The sequence below is a fragment of the Pantherophis guttatus genome, chromosome 3, assembly GCF_059756535.1.
Source record: "Pantherophis guttatus breed Tessera chromosome 3, ASM5975653v1, whole genome shotgun sequence".
NCBI lineage: Eukaryota > Metazoa > Chordata > Lepidosauria > Squamata > Colubridae > Pantherophis > Pantherophis guttatus.
The window spans coordinates 162,631,067-162,654,326 of NC_142065.1; the positions used below are offsets into that span (position 1 = coordinate 162,631,067).

Here is a 23,260-nt window from a genome sequence, read left to right on the forward strand (position 1 = left end):
AGAACCATTTCTCCATGATTGTATTTAACCCTCCTCTTAGATGCAGCAGGAGAGGCAAGCTCCTTATTTATCAAGGAGCATCATTTGGTGGGACCCAGGAAGAGATTTTTCTGTTGTAGTGAAATCCAACTTGCCCTGGCCCTATGGACCTTCATAAGGCCAGAAAGCCTTGTTTTGTCATTGAGCCTGGACTCCTGGGTGTACAGCTGAACCCATATCATAGTACAGTGATGGCTAACCTTTTTGCCATCACGTGCCAGGAGTGGGGGGGGGGGTCGCGTGTGCATGTGCCCACACCCATAATTCTATGTGTCCTGCCCTGCACATGTGCACATGATCCCCCCGCTCCCCCTGCTCCTGACATGCAATGGCATGGTAGGCCCATTTTTTGCTCTCCCCAGCCTCCAGAGCCTTTCTAGGAGTCTGGGGAGGGCAAAAATGGCCTTTCCCACCCCCATCCCCTGAGGCCCTCCAGAGGCCCTCAGGAGGCCAAAAATGCCCCATTTGCCAACTTCCGGTGGGACCGGAAGTTAGCAAACGGGCTGTTTTGGGACTCCGGAGGGCCTCCGGGGGCATGGGGAAGGCTGTTTTCGCCTTCCCCAGACTCCTAGAAAGACTCTGGAGGCTGGGGAGAGAGAAAAATGGCCCTTCCCCACCCCCGAGGTCCTCTACTCCTCTAGAAACCTACTCCTCTAGAAGTAGGTTTCCCTACTTCTGGTGGGCCCAGAAGGCCCAAAAATCAGCTGGCCAACACACACATGCGCACCGGAGCTGACCTCACGTGCCGCAGTTAGGGATACGTGCCATAGGTTACGATCACGGTCATAGTATGTTAAATGCTGTTGTTGGCTGGTATTTCTCAGCTGCTGTATATATATTTATAATTTTGTTATACCGTATTGTCACCACTCAGAATCATATATTGAAATGGACAGCCATATAAATTGAATAAATTTAGGAGTCAATCAATCAACTTGTTGACATAAAAATAATGATGGAATCCAACTGTAGAAGGAGGATGGACAAATTCATGAAAGCAAAAAGTATTACTTGGAGTTTAATGGCTTGCAGGAACTATGCATTTGAGTGAAGCCACAGAAGGATATGGGTTAAGAAAAACAATGGAAAAATCCTCATGTTGTGTAGCTTTTTTTAAAAAAAATATCTATTGTACCCAATTGAGGTTTTTTTAAAGCAAATATCCCATTTGTGTTGCATATTTATGTGAGAATATTTTAAATAAAAGGGGGATTGGAAACACAGATTAACTTCCTCCCATTTTGCACACTTTAGGATCAGGTTGTCATTCTGCAGTGAGACATAAACCAAAAAGGAGGTGGGATCTTATAAAAATTATTTATGTATCCTACTGATTCAAGTTCTGTCCCAGCTTATTATAAGGGATACATTTTTCCTTTTGAAAAAATCATGGGAAATTTCTGTTGATATCCTTTGGTATCCTCAACATAGACTTTATAAACAAATGGTTAAGTTTTAAAATTCTTTTGCAATGAACAGGTCATTTGCTTAACCTCAGAATGGTCACAATAAGATCCAGTTGTTTTTGCATGGTCTCTCTGTTTCCTGCATAAACACAACAGTCTTAGTAATGGTCTTTTGCTTTTTAGTTCCTTTGTCTAGACATCAGTTATCCATAAAGCAGTATCAATATTGCATATTGTGCTTATTAAGATCTTGGCTTGAGCTTTTGAGAACTCAGAGCATTTTAATGGCTCCATCTGTGGCATTTTTATGTTGTACGTGCTTACTATACAGCAGAAACAAGCTGGTTTCTTGAAAATTTCTGCATCTCTCTCTAGTTTCTACCCTGTGAACAAAATAATGTTTAGATAATAGAGTTTTAAATTGACTATCATTCAAATGAAGATCTTACACATTCTAAAACAAGTATTTGCAAATCCAGCAAAGTCCTTTTACTTATTTTTAAACAGAAAGCTATAGGAAACTTCTTTTACTGAGTAAAAGTTTTTATATACTGACTTTTTCTACCCTCAGAGTAACTCATACCATCAAAATATGAAGGAAAATATGTTTGTATATTTATTTCTAAAATGGTAAGGCATTGTAATTTTGCCCATGTTGCCTCTGATGGATTCCAACAGCGCAATAAAAAATAAACTGATGCCCCATCTTTTAAAAAATATTAGCAACTGCCCTGTAACTTACTTCCCTCCCTCCCTCCAAAATGCCACTCCCCCAATGGGGCCCCAGGCCAGGTAGCTGAATCAGGTTTTCAAGCTCTTTCAGAAGGCCAAGAGAGAGAGTACGGATCTCACCTCAGGAGGGGGGGGGCAGGATGTTCCAGAGAGTGAGCACTATGAACAGTTTTTCAGGAGGGAATTATTCTGTAAATTTTTTATCTGTCCAAAATCTAACAAACAATAGAAAACAATATTTTGTATATAAATAGCAACTAAACATTTTCTATAGTTGTGTTCCATTATTTATTGTAGACAATTAATGTGCACAAGGCATTAAAACACTTATTCTTGTACAAGCCAGTATTGTTAACTGCTAAAAAGGCCAGCTCTGTGTATTTATAACATTTTAGCTAAAATGAGCTGCATTTATCTGTAATGTATAAAAAAACCACATAAAACTAAAAGTATATAAAAATATAAAGATGCTATATGACTCTATTAACATATACAGTATATAATTCTGAAACAAAACATGGATCAAAGTATTTTTTATTATAGATGAAATAGCTTGCAATGGTACTGTCTGTATTTCATGTGATTTTTATAAATGCAGAGAAAGATTAATAAATATTCTTGAGCCTGAGCTGTTTCAAAATTATCAAATGTTTGTGATCCTTTATAGAGATCTTTTTTTTCCATGTATAAGAACATAATATATAACATATACAAACAGTTAAAATGTCTACTGTATAACATCTTTCATGACAAATAACAGAATTTGTTCGAGGGCTGGTTTATGTATTCATATACAAGGTGTGGTGGGATTCAGCCAGTTCGCACCTATTCGGGAGAACCGGTTGTTGGAAGAAATCTTATTTTGTTTTTTCCCACTTTACAGGGCTAATCCTGTAAGGAAGGCAGGAAGGGAACATTCTGGTGGTGTTTCTAGCCTAATCTTTATTGCCCTGTTTACAGAAACTGCCTCTCTGGTTAACCTTTATTAAATTGTAACAGCTAAGTCGAAGCGCCCATCGATGCGAGTGACGTTGAGTTGGTCACATGACCACCAAGCCACACCTACCCAGCTGGTCATTAGGGCAGAGAACCGGTTGTTAAATTATTTGAATCCCACCACTGTATACAAGTAATCAGACATTATGAACAGCAATGGTGTTGAACTACAAAAGTGATACAACAGAAAGTCACTTGCAGAATAGAACTTCTCTGCAGACCAGTATACCTCAACCATGACAGCTTGAAGATGTATGGACTTCAGATGATTTCCATTGCAATTCTGATGTTTCTTCCTCTTCAGAAGCCCAGAGAATCCTCAAACAAGATTGGGGAGATGTTATAGGGCTGCAATGACATAGGTAAATTAGAAATATCATATGGGATGGAGGATACTCGTGCAAACTAAAGTTCCATTGACCAAGCTATATTTACTGGCTCTCTAGAGTCTCTGCTTTTCTGGTACACCACCTTATTATTAGACTGAAAATCCCTCTTTCTCTTATGTGCAGTTATATGATTCTTCACAGCTTTAACAGAAGAGAATCACAGAAAAACAGAGTTGAAAGGGACCTTGGAGATCTTCTAGTACAACCCCCTTCTCAAGGAGGCAACCCTATACCACTTTAGACAAATGGCTGTCCAGTCTCTTCTTAAAAGCCTCCAGTGTTGGAGCACCCACAACTTCTGAAGGCAAACTGTTCCACTAGTTGATTGTTCTTAGTGTCAGGAAATTTCTCCTTAGTTCTAGATTGTTTCTCTCTTTGTACAGTTTCCACCCATTGCTTCTTGTCTTGCCTTCTGGTGCTTTGGAAAATAGGTCAATCCCCCCTCTTCTTTGTGGCAGCCCCTCAAATATTGGAACACTGCTATATTTGATTTTATATATGTAAGTACTGTATAAGGTTTTTTTTTCCTTAATGGTAAAAAATAACACAAATAATTGAAATTTTTTTTACCTAACCAATCTCCAGCAGAAGCCTGAAAATTGGAAGACATCTGTTCAAAAGTCAAAGAGAAAAATGGAAAACACAGAAAATTACACAGGGGAAAATTATGAAAGGAAACATGAAAAACGGCATGAAGTATTGGGAAGCAGTCGCTCTCTAACCTACTGATGCCTCTGAATTCTCATTCTCATTCTCTCTCTCCCTTCCTTCCTCCCTCCCTCCCTCCCTCTGTCTCTCTCTCTCTTTCTCTTTCAGGGCTCACTAAAAGGTTTGGTTCTGGATCAGGGAACAGAAATCTGTAAAACAGTTCTCCTTTCCTGGACTGGTATATTTTCAAATTGTATCAGGATAGCAGATAATATAGATGCTTCCAAAGTTTTTGGAATTTCATAACATTTAGACCTAACCATAGTTTCAAATGGGAAAATGTGACCATCCTAGACCAAACTGTTGGAAGAAACATCCTTCTGGGTTCTGCTCCAAGTGGGGAAAACAGACACTGGAAACATGGAGACTGCTTGGAAAGATGGTTTAATGGTGGACAGGATCACATGGCTTGAGTTCCTGAACAGAAAAAGGCAGATACAGTAAATCCTCGGGTTTTTATGCTCTCTCTGGCTCTGCATTTCTTGGGGCCCCAAAAGAGTATCCTGATTGGTTGTCAGACTCCCAGGGGGTGGGGGTCTTGCTGGCTGATGCAATCTTCCCAGGTGCCATGTGGTGAGCCTCGTCTAGATGGGTCCCATTGTGTTAGTTTCTGTTGCTATTGTGTTGCAAATGTCCTTTGACAAAGGATTGGGTTTCTGCCTCTGTCCCATTAACAAAGGGTGGGGGGCAGGAAGGTGGGAGCTGCTTCTCCCAGGGAACATGCTTCTCCCAGGGAAATATAATATTCTGCCTTTTTCATATTTCCTAAAATATTTCACTCTTCCAGGAGAGGGGTGGGTGCTAACTTCCTACAATCCCTACTCTTTTTTTTTTTCAAAACGTGAGTTTTGAAACAAGTTCTTGGCAAAAGATTAAAATTGATCACATCAGGGAGGCTTAATGGGTGCTTTTAATTTTCTAATGCAAAGGGGAGGCATTGATAGAGGCAACAGAAAAGGATTCCTTCAGTGGCTTCCAAAAGCTTTCAACCATGAAGGTCTAGCAGGCAGGAAAAAATTTCTGGTAAGAATTTTACAGTATCCAATTTTCCATGCCAATTAATTTCAGACTTCAGATATTACTTTCTGTGAGCTTCCAGTCAGGTTTCAAGCAAACACATGTCCCAAAATTTTTCACAGCCAAGATTTTCCTTTAAATTGCAGGCTGCCCATTTCCAAGGGTTGGTTACTGAACCTGTCCTAGCTCTTAGTTTAGTGCATCCAGGATTTGTGAGTCCAAATTGAGGTTAGCCAGTATACAATATCCATTCTTTTTTTTTTTTTCTTTTTTTTTTTTTGGTGTTACACATAATGAGCCCTGGGATTTCTACTCATGAGACCACCAGTGCAATATATCTTCCTTTACTGGGCAACTGGGCAGCATCATTTGTGAGTCACAGTCAGGGCTTGGGTTTTGGAGATCACTTTTCTGCTATCTCTTCAAGTGAGGGAATTGCCTGAGGGGGTTGTCCCCTCCCCATGGAATTAGCAGGGAGGTAAGACTACTTGGGCTTTTAGTGCTACAGAGCAAAAATCAATCTAGGAGAAGCTTTGTGTGGAGGTAAGGGAAGGGAATAGTTTCAATCTAATTCTGAATAGTGTGTGTCTCTGTGTGTGCATGTGCATGCAGCTACTTTTACAATACAGGCAATACAAACATTTTGGGCATATTTCTCCTCTCCACCAGACAGAAATCTAGAGTGTACATAACTTGCTGTGGCAATCACTCCCAAATACAATTCTTACAATAAACTGATTACAATATAAATGAGACAAGAAAGAAAACCTTACAATGAATTTCCACCCTCCCCCCATAGTCTTTTCAGCTGTCTTCTGGGAATTGAAAAAAGTCTTTTGGTCTTTACTTGTACATCTCAGGGTCTTTTCTTTCATGTCTGCTGGTAAAATGCTTGGTGGTAAGGCTGGTCAGTCAGGCTTGGGAAGGTCTGCTCCACTCTGGTTGCTGTGCTGACTTTCAGTGGAGACTGGATTCAAACCCAATTTCTGGTTCAAACTGATGGAAGGTCTCCTTTGGAGGCAGCATCTGGATCCATGTGCTCTGCTTCCACAGGTTGCAGAGTCCTTTGTGCAGGGCTGAAAGACATTAGAACAGGGTCCCCTCCCCCCCTTTGTGGGTAATCTTCCCAGGAAAGGCATTGTAACAGGATTAGAGATGGGGGGGGGTAGATAGCTTGCAGGCAGAGTTTGAAAAGGAACAACACAACAGTATTGCAGTTACTAAATAGATAATGCAGTTTCAACAAAATGGAGACTCAACAGATAAGAAAAAAAACTGGATTCACATGCTTCAGGAAAGAGATGAACAGGTAAACCCATTTAAACACATACAGTAAATGCAAGACTGATTTTTTTTCTTGTAAACAAACTTAAAACGTTTCCTCATAAATTTGAGTTGTTACTTTAAGATACAGAGAGAGGAGGAGAAAAAAAAACAGAAATGAAATGAAATGCTCTCTTTAATCTGTGTTTGTTGGCCAGACAAACACAGGGCAAAGGCTCTTTCTTTCTTTTTTTTCTCTCTCTCTCCCACATTTTTCATTGTTTCAACCTTTTTTCTTTTCTTTTCTAACAATTTAAAATTCTTGTCTCTAGAGATCAGATACATTTTACAGTTACAATTACCTCGAGGGCGCACAAAGACTTAGACACACACACATAAAGCAAGGAAGACAAAGAGAAGAAAACAGAACTCTGAGATTTCACACACACTGATCATTCCCACATAAATCTCAGTTAAATTAGGGAAGGCACAAATCTTAAGAAACATACCACGTGGTTGCATAGAAGACAGAGAGACAAACAAACAAACAAAACAAACAAACAAAACAAACAAACAAAAAACCCAACATTCCTATTTATATATCTCCCTTTTCTTTTAAGTACCTTTATTTAGCCAAATTTGTCTCCCGGTGTTATCTCTTAACAAAGCCCACTTTTGACACAATTTTCCTGCTCGTTTCCGATCCATGCCATTTAAAATGGGCATCCGCCTGGCGTCCCAGGCCTCGAGCACTTCTTCCAATCGGGGTTCCTGCCACCCGCGAACTACCGCTACCCATGACCCTGTCTTTTCACCTGAAGGATCACTTCGGCTTAGCCGGGTGGCCCACCTCAAGTTTGCAGAGAAAAAGCTCTGGGAAGGACTTCGATTCCCTTACGAAGTACGGGCCCCTTCCGTAGGGAACTCGCCACAGTTTTCAGATCCAAAAAGGGGATCCGGGAGGACCTGCTGACCCCAGCAGTGAGTACTGGCCCCTCCTCACACACTCCGTGTCTGGGCTGGACACACCGGGATTCCCTTTTACAGTTTTATTACCTCCCCTTCACACGCTTGGCTTTCGCTCGGCTTCCATTCCTTTTAAACACAAAGTTCCACATTTGGTGACCCCCCCTTGCTTTCTCTGTTCTACCTGTCATGGCTCGGTGGAGCTAGCAGTAGGCAGAGGTGCGGCTAGAGGTCACTCAAAGAGGTGAAATCAGACTGTTTTCCAGGTGGAATCCCACACACACACTTCCTCCTTCCCTAACAGAAGGTCCTGTGCTCTGGCAAAACCCCCATGCTCTCCAGACTGTTAGTCTTTCTGCGGCTAGGAAATGCACAGAGGAAGCAAGATCCAGCTGTACTTGGGAGAAGGGCCTTCACTCACACACATGCAGGCATACACACATTTCCCATACTTTTTTCCCATGCTTTAAATTAAAATTTAGAGGTACTCACCTTCTTTCCAAGCAGCCTTTGAGCTCAAACTCAAAACCCCTTTAAAACCTAGTTCCAAATGGCCAAGGTCCATGAAAACATGCCCACAGACTCAATGGGTCTGCTGCTAGCAAGGGAGGCTTACCTGGGCCTGGTCCATTGGTTAGGTTAGCTTGGAGTCCCATCTGGGTCGCCAATTGTTGGAAGAAACATCCTTCTGGGTTCTGCTCCAAGTGGGGAAAACAGACACTGGAAACATGGAGACTGCTTGGAAAGATGGTTTAATGGTGGACAGGATCACATGGCTTGAGTTCCTGAACAGAAAAAGGCAGATACAGTAAATCCTCGGGTTTTTATGCTCTCTCTGGCTCTGCATTTCTTGGGGCCCCAAAAGAGTATCCTGATTGGTTGTCAGACTCCCAGGGGGTGGGGGTCTTGCTGGCTGATGCAATCTTCCCAGGTGCCATGTGGTGAGCCTCGTCTAGATGGGTCCCATTGTGTTAGTTTCTGTTGCTATTGTGTTGCAAATGTCCTTTGACAAAGGATTGGGTTTCTGCCTCTGTCCCATTAACAAAGGGTGGGGGGCAGGAAGGTGGGAGCTGCTTCTCCCAGGGAACATGCTTCTCCCAGGGAAATATAATATTCTGCCTTTTTCATATTTCCTAAAATATTTCGCTCTTCCAGGAGAGGGGTGGGTGCTAACTTCCTACAAAACCAAGTCCAAAAATGCCAGGGAATTTCTAGAAGCCTGGCACTCTGACAAATCAGCCATCAATAGACACATTGACATTAACAACATCTATAGACTATGCAAAAAAGACCCAGCCCAAAAAGGAACAAAAAGACCTAAACACTTCTCCACCAACAATCAGCATCCAGATCAGCATAGATTAACTCTAAGGTTAACATCAAACCAACAATTAAGTAAACAATACCCCAATCAAGAAATGCCAAAGAAGACAACAGCAAACAGCCCAATCAAAGAATCTTTAAGACCACTCCCACCAATATTGACAAGCAAGCCACTCAGTGGTGGGCTGCTGCCAGTTTGGACCAATTCAGGTGAACCAATAGTTCTGATGATCAGCTGGCCCTGCCCACCCCCACCCCCTATTCTGTCCTATATTTCCTTCTTTCTGGCTCAGCTGATTCACACAGCATAGCTGATTTCTGTGCCTCCGCTATTCTACTTACCGGGGCTGCCTTAGAAGATAAGGAGCTGAACTTCAAATTGCTCTATTTTGAATGCTACATGCAAGAGCCCGCTCACAGAACTGGTTATTAAACCAGTTGCAGCCCACCACTGAAGCCACTAGAATATAAACTGACAGCAAACAGCACTCCTCACTAGCACTGATGATATTACCTAGTTTGGGTAATGAAATGTCTGTAAGAAAACCAGCAAGCTCAGAGAGCACCAAGGTTTCCTGCTTCCAAAATTCATCATAGAACTGAACATCTTGGGGTGGGGGTATTTTATGTCAGTGTTGACTCCTAGAGACTGCCTGGATAAAACCCTGCAGTTTCCTTGGCAATATTTTGGACGCAGTTTGCCATTGCAAACTTCCTGGGACTGAGAGAGAATGAATGTCTCAAGGTCACCCAGCTGGCTTTATGCCCAAGGTCACTCAGTCTCTAGCCTGATGCATTAACTACTACACCAAACTGTTGGGTGAAAACTGTTGGGAGTTCACATTTCCGACCTTCCTCTGATACTCCTTTATCGTGTTCCATCATGACTGTCACTTCTTGTATTTCTAGATGACAAAAACAAAATGCCACCAGGGAAAAATTTATGAAGCAAATGCTGAATCTCATACCATTCCACACTCTTTCAAATCCATTTTGATTTCAGAAATGGAACTAAGAGTACTTGTAAGAAGCTTTCAGAATACATTCTCTCTTATTTCAACATTTTATGCCTGTGCCCAATTCCCTTAAGTATATGGAAACAATTTCCTTAGTTTTATGGCAGGACTTTCAAACTGATAGGCAGTTCAGTGAACTGCCATTAAGAATTTCTCTGCTAAATGACGGTAACTAAATCCTGAAAAAAAGGTATAAAATATCAGTATAAGTACCGTACTGAAGTATTTTCAGCAAAGAAAACAAATGAAGCTCAGAATAAATTGTACATTATTAGGTTTTGATGGAAGGTGTTAGTCATCAGTACCTTTGAGTAAAAACTCTACAAATCAGAAGCAGAGTGTCTCTACATCTTTTGAATAATGTGGTCATTATAGAGAAATTAATGTGAAACTATATAATTAAAACCCTTTACTGACCTTCTTTTCTGTTAAAGTATGCCCGAAGGAGAAGAATAAGAATGTAAAAAGATAATAAGCCAGACTGAAGAAACAAAGAGGGTGTCTGTGAAAGAGGACAGAAGGAATAACACAGTCTGCCTCAAACCATTTCTGCATTTCATAAAAACACACTTGTGCATATTGTGGAATTGTTCTACAGGAAATCTGCCCTTGGTGAGAAGGTGTCAGCACAATTAATCATTCGCATACTTGATTTCAGAAAGTCGACAGATTTCCAGGTAGAACATTTAGTTTTATATGAGGATTTGCCATGACCTTAAGTTTAACTGAAATATCACATAGTATATAAATTGCTCCCTAGTCTGCAGAATTAAGGCATGCCTTCCATGGAATCATAGACTTGCAAAAAATCTGCAGACATAAGAATAGATCTTTTTCCTCTCAAAGACTCCCCTGAGCCAGGAAGCAAAAAAGGATAAACTTTGAATGTCTATTTGTATTTGGGATTATCAGATTCGTGTTGCCTAACCCCTGAGGGAAAAAAGGAGATATCTAAAAAGGCTAACTCTGTGCTATCATCTAATAGGCATATGGCAATCCAGATCCGGTAGCCTTACTTATATTATTTATTGTCCACAGCAGGGGTGGGTTCTGCTTACCTTTACTACCGGTTCGCAACGGGATCGCTCGTGCGTGCTTGCTTTGCTCACATGTGTGCCTTGCTTCTGCACGTGCACAGATCACCAATGACGACATCCGGGGTGGTGGGCGAACCATTTTACTACTGGTTCTTGCGAACTGGTCTGAACTGGGGGCAACCCACCACTGGTCCACAGTTAAAAAGAGGATTTTCTAACTGTACTAAAGCAAACTCTAGTTTAAAAAGGTTGGAAGATACCAACCTTGACAGAAGACACAGAGTAGGACAACACTGATAGTTCCATTTCTCTATTTTAACTCCTCATGTATTCTTTGATCTATGTGAATATGGCAACTGTAATAAAATGCATTCAATTCAGACATCCTACACATATAGTATTAGAGCTGAACTATTATTTCTCTTGGATTTTCCACTCCAGAGTCATTAAATACATAAGACTTCCTCTCTATCATCGGAATGAATGTTCTAAAAAATAAGCCAACATTGGACCTATCCTGCCAATCCAACCAGACTCTTGTATACTGAGTATTGGGCAAGAAATATGGTGACAAGAATTTCTACTGAAATCCACTAGCATAACCCCAAATTTGCAGAATATTTAAAATTCCCCCCTCCCTTGTTTATATTGGGATGTAGGGGAAGCTAATGGGAAGGAAAAGCAGAGACACACAAATATTTCTCAACTTCACTTTTTGCTTGTGGTTTGACTACACCCGGAAGAATGAAGGTTTGAGTGCCTCCATAATTGGAAACTGATTGCCCAAAAGATTAGATTCCAAGAGAGTGTTACAGGTTTATGGCCAAGGACAGCTTATAATACTTTTATGGAAAAAAAAGAGAACATATATCATTTTATATTTTAAATACCAGTTAATCTAATACAAATTTAGAGTTTTGTAGTTTTTCCAAAGGAGAAAAAATTCATTTTGGTTTTGACAATTAAGCCATCTGGTGGTTCAAAATATAAATGTGCCATTACATTTTCCCCCAGTCTAACCTTCTACATATGTTGGTTTTAGAACCAGAGGTTTCAATACATCTGGAAGGGGCCAATCCTGGAAAGGCAGTGATACAACTAGCAATCTCATAAACTGCTTTTTTCCCCGTCAGAGTATGTGCGGTCCTAAAATTGATGCTCATTTACTACCTATGCTATTCTGCCTTTGATATTATGTCAACAATTTTACTCTGACATCTGACATTAATTCCAACATAAATATGCCTGCTTCAACATACAGTCGCTATGAGGCAGACATGCTGTCCTTAGAAATAAACAGAAAATTCAATCCTTTTAACAATTTAATGTGAGAACTATGCTCTGAAAAGGAAACCCAGTATTTGATTGAAAGATAAAAATACGTAATTGCATAACTAAGGACATCTCAGTCTGTACAAAATAAATCCTGTCAGAAATGGAAACCATTTTTCTAGCTTTAATAAACTGCAGTATATGAGCTTAGCAATAGCACTTAGCAATAGCACTTAGACTTACATACCACTTTACAGTGCTTTACAGTCCTCTCTGAGCGGTTTACAGAGTCAGCATATTGCCCCCAACCATCTGGGTCCTCATTTTACCCACCTGGAAGGATGGAAGTCTGAGTCAACATAGAGCCTGGTGAGTTTTGAGCTGGCAAATTGCAGGCAGCCGGCAGTCAGCAGAAGTAGCCTGCAGTACTGCACTCTAACCACTGCACCACCATGGCTCTTAACATATTAGATATATGTTTATTTAGTTGTCAAATTTGTATCCACTTTACCTATTTGGTTTTATAAGCACTAAACTTTAGAGACAATATTATTTTGAATTAAAATTAGGAGAATCAATGGCTTGATGGGCATTGATGAGACAAATGATGTATCTGTGGCACTACAAGATGGTATGCTTCCCACACAATCGAAATACAATAGTCCTGCCACCAAACATATGGCTGACCATTTTCAAGGTTTGGACATGCCTTATTCTAAACACAAGAACATTTAAATCTGGAAAGCATACGGTGAAACCAAATCTGCAAAGTTTTGACTTCTTATCCTTTTTATGTTTCCCACACTCTGGCTTGTGAGAAATGGTTTTATCCTCAGTATTTGGAATGGATCTTATGATTTGGATAATCATCTACAGAAAAGAAAACAACAACACAATCTTTTTTGATTCCCTAGTTAAGGAGGTAATTCACATTAGTGATTTAAAGCATTATCCAGCTGCAGTATTGCTGAACTGATGTATAACTATATAGACAGGTTTGATACATGACAAAGGCTAGTTTACCCAAATTGCTATTGTGCCTAGTCTCCAGAACTAGATTTCTAGAAGATGTAGAGAAATGTGTAACTTCATTTTCCAAGAATTACATCAATATTTTTTTAGGCAAGACACAAGTATGAGTATTTGGAATATTGTCTCATTAGTCACTAGTCTCGTTAATGTCCATCACCCATATAAATTTAAGATAGTCAAATAAATCTCCCATACATAAAATTTTGTTATCTGTTGTTGTTTCATCATTGCATTATGTTTAATGTTTCTCAGAGTTGTCAAAAAGGATGAATATACATTATATGTTTTAATAGCATTCTTATTTTCCCAAGGGATATAAATAATTATGTACACCTCTCAAGTAGAAAAAATGCAGCAGAATTCTTAACTAACTTTTGTGGATGTTATGAAAATGGCAATAATAAGTTAGATCAATTAAGCCTTTTCGTTATAACCATGGGATTATATAGTAGCTATTTCCAAATGTAGAATGTTGTTTAAATAATTTGCAGCACTCAAGCATTTATTTTCAATGCCAAATGAGTGTATTTCAAATGCAATTTTTTACCAAGTTAGCATGGGATTTATATCCAAATGCCTATTGTATCTCCAATATTTATTGCCATTTGAATTGTATATTCTTAAGGTTTATGTCAAAATGTTAATGTCTACATCTTAACCATTCTGTCACAAAAGTCCTATACCATCACCAATATGGTGCTTACCACATAAAGCTTCAAATATCTGTGGGAAGTTCCATGAGCCCCCTGCTGATCAGTTGGAGCTATTGCAAGTAGAACACATGAACTGGGCACAATGGAAAGTATCCAGTGATCCTATTAACTGATGGGTGGGAGACTCAATTCATTTCCTGAATGCAATTAAGGCCATATCATCCAGAATTTTGAGATTGCAGATATAATGAGTATTTTCCTGAGGGACTCACCTGCTCTAACATAAGTTATATTGCATGTAATTTGTCTTGCAGCTTGCTTAAATTAGTATTTTTTCATCAACCTTAGTTTTTTCAATCTCAAAGAGCCTTAATTTAATTCATGAATTATTTTGGAATTAAATTAAGTTCATGAAACAAAATCTGACCCATCCATCCTCCTGACTTATTATGATGTTCCATTCCTCCTTCCTCAATCAGAAAAAAAATTCCTGTACAGTATTTTATTTCATTTTAGCCTGACCATTATGTATATTACTGTGGCTGGTAACAATCCACAAAAAGCACCAGCTATTTTATCCGTTGAAGATGCTCTGAAAGCCAAGGAACATTCTGTATTTCTCAAAGCCGAATTAAGATGTTTGGGAACAGTCATGTTGATGGTCTTTTTATCTCAGCATTCCATAATAAGACAAAGATCTTCATTGGGATCACTAATCCCTGTTAGTTTGAAGTCCCCTAGAGCATTCAGAAATCACTTTGATTCCATTAATCTTCAAGAGAAAACTTACTTTTAAGGGAAAAGTCTAGGATTCCTAATCTAAATCTCATGAAGAAATGATCTTTCCATGACAAAAAGGTAATGGAATCCTTCTACCAAACCCAACCTTCTTCTTTCTCTCCATCAAACCCAATGTATGTTGGACTGATAATGAAAAAAAAAGATCTTCATCATTGTCGAAGTGATCAAGCAGAGAAGTGGTTTGCATAAAAATTTGCAATGAAAAAGAAAAAAATTGAATGAGATTACAAAAGGAAGAGTCTGTATTAATGAATTCTGCGGCTATACAAAAACATTTTGTTATTATCCCAGCTTGTATAAAGGAAGTGACATCTCTCTAGAGAAAATAGATAAATATCTACACAAAAAAAATTACTGAAGATTACAGAGGAAACAGAGGCAGATTATGAAATGACCTATAACAACAAGGAAAGTTTTTGAAGCTATTTGAAAGGTTAAACTAAGAAAGGTGCCTGGATTGGGAAAGCTAAGATGGATTATCAAGCTTTTATATAAACGTTTTTTGAGGATGAACCTTTACAACCTTTACAAAACATGATGAATTCTATTCTACAGGAAGGAGAGAAGCCAATATAGCAGTAATAATTAAAGAGGGCCAAGATTTGATTTTAACAAGAAACTATAAGCCTTTGGCAACTTGAACTGGACTTTCTTGTCCAAGGTTTTGGAAGAAAGAACTTTGGAGAAAACTTTATAAAATGGGTAAAACTGATTTGAACTTCACAGCATAAATAATTGTTAATGGAAATCTAACAAAATCCTGTAAGATATAAAATTTAAAAATGTAATTAAATAATTTAATAAGGAAAAAAGGTAAAATAACTGATTTTTCTGATCACTTTGTTATAATTTAAGAAGCTATGTGACTGATGATTGTCCAAATAATTTAATGAAGTCATAATATTTTAAGCAAATATTTTCATAGTCTTCAACAGAGAATTTGAGTGAATAAGGAGACCAATTGGCTTAATAGATTCCAAGAGTTTAAAATGATAAATTTCCTGTAAGTGGGGAAAGAAAACAGAGCAATGCAGAGACATAAAATAGGACAAGACATTCACACATAAATCTGGCATTATTTTTGAAGTATTTTCAATACTTCATTGGCTGATACAGGCCAATGTATACATACCAGATCAATTCTAACATATTTGTACAGGTACAGTAAGTCCTCAACTTACGGCCATTTGTTTAATAATGGCTCGGAATTACAATAGTGCTGAAAAAAGTGACAACCCATACTTGCAATTATCATTTTTAAAAGATATATATTTTTTATTGTTTACAGATAAATATATTGAATACAGTGTAATTGTCTTGGCGTTCCACTTGCCATGAAACAAAGGTAAAAACAAAATATCATATATACTATTTTAAACAGTGCTAGTGTTTTACAGTAATTTCTGACCATCATATTCTAGTATGTCAACCTATCTATCATTCTAATACCTACATTCTAATATATACATAATGTCTCTTTCCATGTCCACCTAACCTGATTCTTTTGCTTTCCTTGTGTTTCTAACCATTGATAGAAACTATCCCATGTAGCATAGTATTCTGTCTCTCCTGTATCTCTTATTTTTAGTGTTAGCCTGCCCATTTCTGCACAGACTAGTATACTTACATACTTGAAATTATGCTGCAGTCATCTGATCACAATTTGCAACCTTCCCAGCCAGCCTCCAACAAAGTGAATGGGGGAAGTCAGATTTGCTTAACAACTGTGGTGATTCACTTAATGTGGTGATGCACTAAAAATGGTCTTAAAATTGGGTATGGACACATGATGACTTGCTTAACAAATGCATCACTTAATGACCAAAGTTCCCATCCCAACTGCGGTTGTAAACTGAGGATTACCTGTATGGAATATTGTTTCCCAAGGGACTGCAACTTCCAGAATTCCCTAGCCATCATTTAAAGTTCACACATCTTGAGGTTGTTAAGAGTGAGAAAAATGTCATAAATGTACCACAAATGGCAATTCTGTAAACATAAAACCATCGAATTTCAAGGCCACCAAACATCACACCAAGTGTGCATTATACCCAGGCCTATAGAATAATTTATTTATCTCACCAGCAGTAGGACAATCAAGTGTTGTGTGTGGCTTCACTATTATTTACAGCAAAGATTCTAATCTTCCCCAAGTTATATCTGAAAAGCTGCCCAAAGCCATTATTTGCCTCAAAACCAAAGAAAAAAAGAGTAGAGGCTTTAAAGTTTCCATTTGCCCAAACTGGGAAAAAGCTGCTTTTTCTAATCTTTCCACTTCAGGCCTTGCTACCTACTTATTCACATTGATTACAATCACAGATACAGAATTACTAATGTATATTTAAAAATAAATAAAACAAAAATAGACTCTGCTTTTTTGACAAAGCGCCCTGAGTACAAGTGAAATTGAATTTCTCAAGTGAATTAGATATATAGTGGTGTTTCAAATTTGAGATTGGTCTGCATTAAACGGTTGCAAAGTAAAATTGGACAGAGCTTGATTAGAAAAAGATAATAGATGAGAATGTCTATGTCCTTCATTTCCTGCCTCCCCGCATATGCCTGCCATATGTTTTCCCTCTAACTCTTGTTTATATCTGCTTTCCCCAACAGAATTTTGGACACTGCACCAGAAAAAAAAGTAGTTGCACAATTGTGAAAGTGCTAGATATGGAATGAGTTTATTCTTTTACAGAAGACATGTTTCCATGCATCTAACAAGTTTCCTAGAAATTTTCTTAGTTGAAGGATCCAAACTATCCAAATACTTTTTACTGAAAGTTTATACATGTTATATTTTACTTCCTGGTGGATGGGTAGGGAAAATAATGTTTGTTTAATGTGCTTTCTTCTGTTATGATTTTTGATATCTTACAATGTTCTTCATGGCTGTCTTGCTACTTTTAAAATATTTTATTGCCAGTTGTAGATTCTGGACATTGACCTGGAAACTGCAGGAACCAGTATCCTCCTGTGAGAATAGGAAATGTTTGTGTGAATACTTTTTAATGACATTCTGTTGCAGAAGTATGAAAAAAGAAGAAAGAAAAGGCATTTCAGCCAAAAGATGGCACTGCAAGAACATCCATTCTGCTTTAGATACATCTGAACTGAATCCCGGGTTGTTTTTTCTCATCAAATTGTATGCAGGGACCATATGTTCTGTGTGTGTACCCTGCATTGCCTGAAACAGCTGCACACATCTATTCCACTTAGTGAGACCAAAAAAAAAAAAAAAGGTTTAGCTGTGATTCCATATTAAATAAAGATATTTATTTAAATGCATTAGTTTGCTTAACCTGGAAAATTGGGAAAGGCCATTTTCATCTCCTACAGAAATTAAAGAATAATTCAATTTGACTGGACAGCAGTAGCCAAATAAGTAGGAAGATTGTGGGAGCCTTTGCAAATGACATTGCTGTGATGCCAACTATATGAAATAAGAATTTCCATTTAATGATTGAGAAAATATTTAAAATCCGGAGGGCAATAAATGTTTAAAAGATCAAGCGTCTAGTCCCAAATAACAGATGAGCTTTGGAACAGGACTTTCAAAATTTGTTGCAAACATAACATACTTTGGAATTTTAATTCCCCAAACCATATCTGAAATGGTTGATTTGCTGAAAGTATAATTTGCTAATGAAAAAAAAATCAAAGAACTAAATGATGGATTTAATTGAAATTACCTTAAACTATTTATTAATACCAGAGAAAATTACATCTATACTTATTATTATACACCTCATTATATTACATTTAGATGTTGCCACTTCTAAGGAAAACTAATTTCATGGACAAAAGTGAAACATAAAGTTACATATACACAATACTGTATTTTAGTAGATTACATTTACATACTCAAGTTCTGGAAACAATCTTGTTTACTGAGAAAATGGATATCAACAAGTATAAAATAATATATAAAATTCTTTATTTGAGTATACAACCAAAATCTGGTAAAAGTGAATCCAATAATTAGCACATCACTTTTCCCTTTTAACCTTTCTAGTATTATACCAAACACCAATCTTTCCTAGGGAATTCAAGGTGATTAGAAATTAAGATGTGGAAATATGTAAATGAATATGTTGTAAAAATATATCAGCTAAATGGAAAAATGATATCTAGCATGGAGACAAATCTAAGATTTTTTAGGATTAAATCAGCTACAACATGAATAAGTTGCATCATTCCTCAAAGAAAAAGTCAACAAAGCAGTTTTACAACATTTCATTGACTTTGGAAAAAAAAAATACTTAAAGCAAAATAAAAATATAAAAGAACAGTATAACAAAAATCTCTCATTAAAAAATTCTGGAATAGAAACTGTAATGCAGTGATGGCTAACCTTTTCCAGACCGAGTGCCCAAAGCATGCACATGTGCCCGAAACCCCAAAATGCAATGTGCATGCAGCCTCCGCACATGCACCCTGCCCCTCATGCACATGCATGCGGCCCCCACACACACCCTGTCCCCCACGCATGTGTGCAGCCCACCAGAACACCCCCACATGCACGCTGCCCCCATGCATGCCCTGCCCCCCGCATGCACGTGCATCCCCCCGCACGCATCCCGCCCCATGCATGTGCAGTAGAGACCTGACGACCAGCTGGCTGGCGGAAGGCGTGCACACATCGTGGCAGAACTGAACTGGGGCGACAGTTTGTGTGCCCACAGAGAGGGCTCAGCATGCCACAGGTAGCACTCGTGCCATAGGTTCGCAATCATGGCTCTAATGCACCAATGGGAAATAGAGCTTGGTATGAAAAATTAGCAGTCTAAAATAAAATGTTCTAAGGAGGTGGAAATCTTTAAGACCTGTCCCTAGAAGGATTAGTTTGGCTCACTGAAACTAATACACCAATGATACTATACTTCCTATTTTTTAAGCAAAACTTTAAAGTCTATATCTAAGATCTACTGGATGTGGAAATATTGGAACTTATCAGGACATTTAGTGGAATTGTCCAAAAATCCAGCAGTTTTAGGAAATAGTCTTTGGAGAGCTAAATAACCCTGTATATCCTGTTCTCTAGCAACTACAGGATTATGCTTCTTATAAATGTTCAAGTGGAGAAAATGAAAATATAAAGAAATGTGTTTATAGCAGCTAGCATATCCATAGCTCCAACATGGAAGGACACTAATACCCCAAATTTAGCATGCCAGTATTCCAAATGTATAAAATATGTATAAAATATGCATGTCTATACATTTTATCATTATTTCTCTTTTTCTTTTTTTCCCTTTTCTTAGTCAACCATTAGAAACTTTTGAGTAAACTTAATTTAAATTGTCATTTATTAGTTTACTAATTAAAGGTTTGCAATTTTGCAGTTCAATATTTCTAGTTTTCTTTACTGTAATTTCTTATATACATATCAGATTTAGCAATAATTTAGCTTTTTAGCATTTTAGACCTTTAGTATTTTAATAATATTTGAATTTAAATCTAGAATTTAATATCCTATGCATTATTTCATATTTCATAAAGATAGCAGATTTGCAATCACTAATATGATTGCTTTTTTGTATTTTAGACTTTAGCATTTTTGCATTTTTATAGATATTGTATTCTAGCTAGCTTTATCCTAAGTCATGTAAACTATTCTAGAAGGTTTTTTTTAATTATATGAACTTTCTAATTTCAAAGTTTTCCAAAAAAAGAGAAAGCAAAATACTTTAAGCCTTTTACAATGACCTACTTAAAAGAATTTGTATGCAAGAGGAAACTTATCCAACTATTGCAAAACTCATATTGAAGCACCATCTTTAGTAGGTAAACTTCATATTTAAACCATGTGTCTACATTTAAATCCAGGTTGAATGAAATATAGGATCAGACTCTGATGAGTGTTGAAATGTTTTCAGGTTATACCTGGGGACTTACCTGTTGGTTTCTAGAATGGAGAAACATAAGTAATGGTTGATATCACATTCAGGAAAATCTAGCTATAAAGAGAACTATTTAATTATATGAGCTGTCGTTTGAGATTATAGCTTCTCCGCACACTGTTGTTTTGAATGTGTTGTTCTCTCTGAGATATGAATTGCACATTCCCAACCACCTACTCACAGATGTATTATTCAGTTTGTTTATGTGCAACTAAGGCTGGAACTTAGCTTTTTTTAACCTTTCAAATGAACCGTGTGTACGTTACCTGTGTTATCCCCCCCCCATATAATATATTGTGCTGTGAATTCTTAAGCAAATGATAATAAACAAAAATCAGACTTAACCCACATATGAGAGGTTCCACATTCGAAGACAATTTCAATGGAAGTGAATGTCCATAGCATCAATAAACTTAACTGCATGGTGACCTGTACTTTATGCCTTATGTAGAGAATTGTGTATTTTTGAGGTTATAATTATTCCTATTTAAAAGCTGAATTTTCTGATGAATTTCTGTATTGTCTTTTGTCTTTGTGCATATTCATCCAGTTTATTTTCCTAATTTATAGGAAATATGTAATAATATTTGTAGCAACAGGGCTAAAGCCCTAATATGAAAGATGGAGATCTTAACCTTTCTTTCCTAGGCCTGTTCCATATTCTTGTCTTGGTATATAGGTACATATTTGTTTGGGAGTTACCACTGCCTCCAGCTATCAGCTTTTAAAACAGCTTTGCTTAATGCTTAAATAAATAAAAACAGATAAAAGCTTAAGGGCAACGTCCCTTGCTGCTTTTCCTAGACTTAGTTTATTATTTCTTCCCTCAGTTTCAAAAGCCAAAGCCAGTCTTCTCTCCAAAATGGGAAGAGTTGGGGGAATTTCCTCTGGCTATGTGATCAGGTAACCATCTTTCCTCCAGTAAAGTCTGATTCCAAATCTAGGTTTTAGCCAACAGTTGACAGTATGGGTGTCTGCAGATTACTACTCACCACTATGTTCTGAAAATACCAGAGAGGAAGAATTTAAGTGGTAGTTCCACACTCAAATTTGAACTTTGTCACTGAATCTCCCCATCAACACCTTTTAAGGAAGGGCGATGTAAGCCTATTCTGAAGTGTTGTAGGAAGTTAGCACCCACCCCTCTCCTGGAAGAGTGAAATATTTTAGGAAATATGAAAAAGGCAGAATATTATATTTCCCTGGGATAAGCATGTTTTGAAGCAGCTCCCATCTTCCTGCCCCCCACCCTTTGTCAATGGGCCATTAAGGCTTGGGCCAGTCTATTCTACATAACAAAGATCTACCTCCTTCAGGCAGAGCCATAGTAGGAATTGCGAAAGATAGGATTAGCCCTCTACACAATAGCAGCAGAAACTCACCACATGTGACCTGGGAAGCACATGTGACCATCAGCCAGCAAGGCCCCCACCCCCTGGGAGTCTGACAACCAATCAGGATACTCTTTTGGGGCCCCAAGGAATGCAGAGCCAGAGAGAGCATAAAAACCCGAGGATTTTACTGTATCAGCCCTTTTTTCTGTTCAGGAACTCAAGCCATGTGATCCTGTCCACCATTAAACCATCTTTCCAAGCAGTCTCCATGTTTCCAGTGTCTGTTTTCCCCACTTGGAGCAGAACCTAAAAGGATGTTTCTTCCAACAGTGTCATAGAACAAGAATGTGGGAGAAGATTATTGAAGTAGTCAGTGGCAGGTATACTAGTTTATTATATCAGAAGGCTGAGATATCTGCCTTATCCATCTGCACATTCAGATCTAAGATTCTCTGCTTGACCTCATTCCCAGCCTTTTTCTAGATTCAACATAGATATAGATTGGATAAACCCACAGTGAGTCAGAGAAGATTTTTTTTTTCTTTCAGCTGGGCAAAATGCCTACCCCCATATATTTATTTGAGGTAAAACCTCAAATAGGCCTCAACAAAGAAGTATGCAAGTGCTAACTGAACAAGATTTGCAACTGAGTGTTGAACTTAGAAATGTAGATTGGGTACTGATTCCCTCAAACAATGCTGTTCACCATACAGCAAAAAATAAAACTTTGGCTTTTAACAATTTGATTGCTAAGACTGTATAATTATTCCCTTGTATCTGATTATTGAATTAGCAACGTTTTGTGCCTAAAACTTAAAGACTTAGACTTAGAATAACTTTATTGTCACTTTGAATGTACACTAATTGGCATACATTAAAATGAAATTTTGTTGCATACAGCATTCAACTGAAAACTGAAATTTCCAGGAAGTAGAGTAATTAAAAGAAATGCCTAGATCAGTATTTATCAACCTTATCAATTTTAAGATGTATGGACTTGCGGTCTGTTAAAAGCTCAATTTATTTTTAGTACTGGGAAATCTCTAATAAGAATTAATTTATTGAAGCTTCATCTTTGGTGCATGTGTAATGATAAAATAATTTATAAAATAAAATAAGTGAAGGCCACTGCCCAATAGCCCAGCAATTTTGGATAACCAAACATTCCAAATTCTTCATTTGTAAATAGAAGAGTATCCATTTAATATGATTGGCAAAAAATCATATAATGCTTATGCATATGGTGTAAGCTACTCAGTTTTAATTTAAATTTTAAAATACATCTGCAGACACTAATTTAAGTGTTAATTATGAGTTCGTTCATTTTATGACTTATAATTTTGTTCTGAGATGACCTGAACTTATGTGGAACTTAA

At 37.8% G+C, this 23,260-nt stretch overlaps 1 long non-coding RNA gene across 1 annotated transcript in view; it reads left to right on the forward strand.

Annotated features, from left to right (window-relative positions):
- The window catches only part of LOC117672634 (uncharacterized), a 107,418-nt gene extending 89,483 nt beyond the window's left edge, over positions 1 to 17,935 (forward strand). Inside the window, exons 3-4 of the long non-coding RNA XR_009620192.2 lie at positions 15,939 to 15,995; positions 17,264 to 17,935. This is a non-coding gene — a long non-coding RNA (uncharacterized LOC117672634). The remainder of the gene's footprint in view (positions 1 to 15,938; positions 15,996 to 17,263) is intronic.
- Positions 17,936 to 23,260: the final 5,325 nt, after the last annotated feature.